Genomic DNA, 6,000 nt, shown 5'->3' on the forward strand with positions numbered 1-6,000 from the left:
TTTTAAATAATCAATTAATAACATGAAAACTAAAAGTTCTGTGAAATAAAAAATATAGAGGAGCCAGTGTTGTTCAGTGGTTAGAGTGTCAACCTGTGCACTGAGGGTGAAGGGTTCAATTCCCTGTCAAGGGCATGTACCTTGAGTTGCAGGTTCAACCCCCACCTCGGGGCATATGTGGGAGGCAACTGGTGTGTCTCTCTCACATCATTGTTGCTCTCTCTCTCCTCACTCTTTCCCTTCCACTCTCTAAAAATCAATGTAAACAATATCTTTGACGAGGATTAACAAAAAAAAAAAAAGGTAGAGGAAAAACTTACCTTTTTCTATATGTTTATGTATGTTTACAACAGTCAATATTAATTGAACCATGACAAATATATTGAATCATTGGTAGTTGTTAGATTAATGGAAATATTTTTAAAATCTTCACTCCTATATTTTTCTTGAGAATACAGTTTAAAACTATAGTCTATTGAATGAGGTGGCCACCTGGTGATGGAAACGAGCACTACAGGCACTGTTTTGTATGAATTTAATGTCATATTCTACACAAACCAACTGAACCACAAAAAAAAAATGGTAGCGCTGTCCAACAGAAACATAATGTAAGTCACACATGTAATTTAAAATTTTCTAATCACCGCTTTTAAAAAGTAAAGAGAAACAGGAATTTTCATAATACATTTATATTTAACCCAATATATAAAAATATTATTTTTACATGTAAACAATACAAAAAATAGTTTATTTTTTCATAGTAGGTCTTCAAAATGGGATGTGCATTTGACAGCACATCTCAGTTCGGACCAGACACATTTCAGGTATTCAAAAGTCACACGTGGCGATGGCTAGTGGCTACCACGCTGGGCAGAGCAGATCTGGGGAAGGAAAGGAGAGCTGCCATTTGCTTTTAACGAAGTTCATTCATTCCTCAGCCCCTCTCCTCTGCCCACTCTTTTAAAAGTTCCTCTTTTTCCCTCTTTCAATTTTACTTTATTTTGTAAATTTTTTTTTTTTTTTTTTTGCCTCCTGAACATTTTAGAATACTTAAACGACCCTCGAAAGCTTGTCCGAAAACAAGAATTCAAGAAGACACTTGGAGGGTACGAAGCGGGGCTGGGAGGCGTCTGCCCGCGCTGCCCTTCCATTAGGCTGCATGGCGCTCGGCGGCTTTGTGCAGCGCTCAGCTGCTTTCATGGAAGGCAGCAGTCGCGGGCTGCAAAAAGGAGGCCACGCCGTTGGGGATCAGGGACTGTCACGTCGGGCATCTTTGTGACATCACAGCGCCGTGTTTTAGGGATTCCAAACCCACCAAGCCTGCGGGTTTCCAGGCCCTGAGGTTCAAGGATTTTCAATGAGAACGAGCAGGGACTCGAGGAGGCAACGACTAGGTCTTCGCAGCGATGCATCTCACAACCCACGGCTTCCAGTCCCGTCCTCTGACCCAGCGACAGCAAGTGAACGGACCCGCGGGCCGCAAGCACCCCACTAGTTTCCAAGCAGCACCAGCCCGGTCTTCCGGGTGGACCCCGACTTCTGCTGATTGGTTGGAGGGTGCCGCCACGTGATCCAGAAACGGTCTGCCACTGCTTTCCCCACCCTCCCACCCCCTCCCCACCCAGAAGTCGCCCCGAGGCTGAGCGCGTTTCCTGGGCAACCGCTAGGGTTGAGTGACCACAGCAGGCCAGGGCTAGAGAGGGTGCCCTGCCTGCCGCTGCAAGGCAAGGATTGAGAGGTTGGAGCGGACTCTTCTGTCTCGATTGCCTCGGAATCCATCTTCTCTCTGGGATTTGGTGAGTGTCTGTCACCTGGTGGCCTTTGGGTGCACGTTACCCGTAGTCTGACCCTTGGAGTTTCGGCTCCCCTCTTGTCTGTCTCCAGCCACATTCGGAGTAAGACAGGAGAGAAGCGACATTGAAGGCAAAGGATCTGGGAATGGTGCGAGAGATAATCATGAGACAGTGTCGTGGCTTCATCTGAGGCCATCAGTGACCAGAGCAAAGTTTACTGGTAAGATGAGAAGGAAAGGGCGGGTGGCCCAGAGCCACCTGTACAGCCCTTACTGCGCCGGTGGACGTGCTGGGCAGGGAGAAACCAACTTGATACGCTCCCCTCCAGCCACAAGGGCGTTTGGCCCATCAGTGATAATGGATGGATTCTGACCACTTTATACCCAAGGGAGGAAACAATATGATCACACAGGGCTTCTAGTTTGTAGAAAAGGAATTTGATCCTCTCAGAATGACACTCTGCCTGACTCTCTTGGCAGACAGATACATGGTCCTTTACACTCTGATTGGTCATGTACAGCAAGTATTTAATTTATACCATAAACGACCCTGTGGTATGACAATTAATTCAAACCATTCAACAAACTTTTATCAAACACCATGTGTGTGCCCGGCACTGTGATAAGTTCATGGTCTCTGCCTTCAATGAACATGTAACCTTGTAGGGAGGAAAGACCTGCAAGCATCACAATACAGTGAGGCAGGTTCCATATATGGGGCATATATGCATGCAGGCCTTAAATGGAGTCACAAGGAAGAGAGTGATTATAATACCGCCAGACCGAAAGCCTTCACATAGAAAATTCTCAATTTAAACCTTTAAGGATGTATAGAGTGTACCATGAAGTCAAGGGAAAAGACATATTAGGTTAGGAAAAACAGCATATGCCAAAGTATAAAAATATCCCAGCCTGTTCAGAGAAATATAGTTATGGCCAAAGCCTGAGTTGGTCTAGGGCAGTGGTCGGCAAACTCATTAGTCAACAGAGCCAAATATCAACAGTACAATGATAGAAATTTATTTTGAGAGCCAAATTTTTTAAACTTAAACTATATAGGTAGGTACATTCAACTTTAAATTCACGGTTTTTGTCTTCCGTTTTTCTTTGCTTCTTTGTAGCCATCTCAAACAGAGCACCTAAAAAAATGTTTCATTTTATAATAATAAAGCCACCAGACACAAAAGAATTACAATTCTTAAATTGATGACAAAAATACCTGTAGGATTTGCAGCTGGTTGGAAAAATACAGGTAACTTTATGCTTTGAGTAGGTACTTTTGTCACCCGCGCACGATTTGCGGACGCGACTAGCACTAACCACTGCACAATGAGACTGCTGACTGACTGGCTCACTCAACTTGTGCATGAATCGCGCGCAGCCTGCCTGCGCTGCATCTCCCCTCGCCCGACCGACACCCCCCACTTCTTCTAACTCAACTTCTTCAAAGTAGACTCGCCCAGGCTGAAAACCAACTTCTGTGCATGGGCCACGAAGTTTCAATCACATTGTACGTGCACGCCCGCATGTGGTATTTTGTGGAAGAGCCACACTCAAGGGGCCAAAGAGCCACATGTGGCTTGCGAGCCGCGATTTGCCTACCACTGGTCTAGGGAGTTTGTGACTGATGAGCTTGAGAGGTAGGCAGGAGTCCGAGCACAGAGACCATGAATACTTTCCAAGGGGACTAGTCACTAGTGTGAACAAATTTACCTTTCAGGAAGCTGGCTGTCACAGTAGAGGATGGATTGTAGGGAAGTGGGACGATAGGGAGGGCATCCAGTTAAGGTGAAATGATGAGGGCCTGAACTAAGGAGGAGGCAATTGGAATGGAGAGGAGAAAAAAAACTGATAGACAATTTAAGAGGTATATGCAGAAGAATTTTCATGTGTGAGTGAATGTGGGGAAAATGGAAAAGGGTGGCTGAGGGTAAGTCCCAGGTTTCTGGCTTGGATGAGTAGAAGGATGGTGTTATTTACTAAGAGAAGGCACACATTGGGAGAAGCAGGCTGGCTGGAAAAGATAGTGAGCTCAGTTTGAGCATACTGAATTCGAGATGTGTGTGACACATTCAGTTGGCCTTTTCCACATGGGTAGTTGGATTTGTTGCACAGGGAAGAGGGAGATACAGATTAGTAATTTTTCACCAAGAAGGAAACAATTGCTCAGAAAAGTAGGTTTGAAGTAACAAGTAGAGAGAAGCCGAGAAGAAAAAGTCACACCAAAGAGGGCAACTTAAAGAAGAGACTCATCAGAATTGTCAAATGCCATGTCAAAGTCAAGTTTAAAGCTGAAACATGTCCAATGTCTTTGGCAATTAGATTATTGTTGTTCTTGGTAAAAGAAACTATAAGGCCTAAGGTGTCCCTAATCAGATTGCATTGAGCTAAGAACTAATAGAGATAATGGAGTATTGGTAATGACTAGAAGTTTTTCTGTGAAGGTATCTAAAACCAGCTATTCTTAGAATACAGGCAGGAGGATTTGTTAAAAGTTAGTAACCACCTAACATTCATATATTGAAGAGAAAAGAGACTCTAGAAAAGAAAAGAGAACACATGAGAAAGAGGAAATGCTGACAGAGCAATATTCTGAAAGAGACATAAGAGGATGGGATCAGTACACAAGAAGAGAGATTAATTTTGGACCAAAAAAAGGAATACTTTTACTAAGACAGGAATCAGGAAGAGAAAGAAATACATGTTTAGGAGGAGATGGAATTTAGAATGCGTGTTATGATGGCATCACTGTTCTCTGGGACAAGATTATCTCCTGGAAAAGAGAATTTGAGAAGAGTGGTGGAAGTTTAGAATAGTCCCTAAGTCATGAGTTCCAGATCTGTAGTTCTAGTCCTACTCTCCTTAGGAAAGGAAGCTGAAGAGGAAAATATAAATATCTATTGCTGAAGTCAGAGGCATGCATTTGTAGTAACTTAAACTCCACGCTGGTTATGTGAAGTCTTCCGGCAGCATTCCAGAGCAGAAGAGAGAGGTGATGGAATAAGTCAGAGATTTGAGATTTGAAGAGTGAAAGCTGTAGAAGCTCGTAGGGGTTCCAGATTCCCTGGAGGGACCAGAGAAGACCTGTGGGCCCTTAGGTGAGCAGGTCCTGAAAAGCGCTTTCCCAAAGTGCAGGAGAGTGAGTACAAGCTGGCCATTCCACAGGTCTTGATGGAATCAGAAGCTTTAGCTGGAAGCCTTGAGCCTCCTTTTGACTAGAAAAAGTACACAAAGCTTATAAGTTCCAGAAAGGTCCAGGGTTCTCATAATTCATGTTTAATTATGAAAATTATAGAATTTGGCATTTTAAAAGTATTATTTTTTGCCAATTAACTATGAATTATAATATTTTTTCCTAAATTAGGGCATTGATGAAGGGAAAACAAGGTGAATGCCAGGTTAAGTTAGTATCCCAAATATGTATATTTTTCTCTATCAAGAAAACATAGTCTTCTTAAATGGAGAGCTATACCTTGTTCTCAAGAAAGACTCAATACTCTAAAGATGGAAGTTCTTCCTAAAATTAATTTTTACAATGGAGTCTCAAAACCCCATGCAAATTTTTTAAAACCAAATTGAAATAATCATAAATTCTATTTGGAAAAACAAATATTAAAGAATAGCCAGGATTTTTCCAAAACAGAATGTGATATGGGAATTCACAATATAAATCATAGTGCTTAAAACAGGATAATACGATAGAAATAGAGCTGAAAGAGAGCGCAGATTGGAAAGTCCAACACTAGGCTCAAGTACATGTGATAATTTAGTGAATAACAAAGGGAACAGTCAATGTCTTCTGAAAAAGCTCTCTTGGACACAGGCTAGATAACTTGTGTCACCATTTGGTGACTGTGAGGTCCTGAGGGCGGGCTTTGTCCCTTGTGTGGTGGTGGTGGAAAGGCAGGCTTTTCTTTGGTGTTCACAGACATTAAACCAAAATGTAGGGGCTTCTCTTCTGGTGAGAAGAGGTGCTACAAGCCCGCCCTTACTTGGTGTGCCATCTGAATAAGCCTATGGAGGGAAGTCTATAGCCTGCATCTATGTCTTGGACTCTGATGGAATATCTAAATTCTTTTAGGTTGTTCCTTGCTAAGCACTCCCTTGCCTGGCCACTCCTGCCGCCTATGCTGTAATAACTTGGAATTGTCCAAGAATGGGGTATGAGACAATTGCCAACGGAAAGCAGGGAAAGAAAGATCAGTATA

This window comes from Myotis myotis, unplaced genomic scaffold (genome assembly GCF_014108235.1).
Source record: "Myotis myotis isolate mMyoMyo1 unplaced genomic scaffold, mMyoMyo1.p scaffold_m19_p_1, whole genome shotgun sequence".
NCBI lineage: Eukaryota > Metazoa > Chordata > Mammalia > Chiroptera > Vespertilionidae > Myotis > Myotis myotis.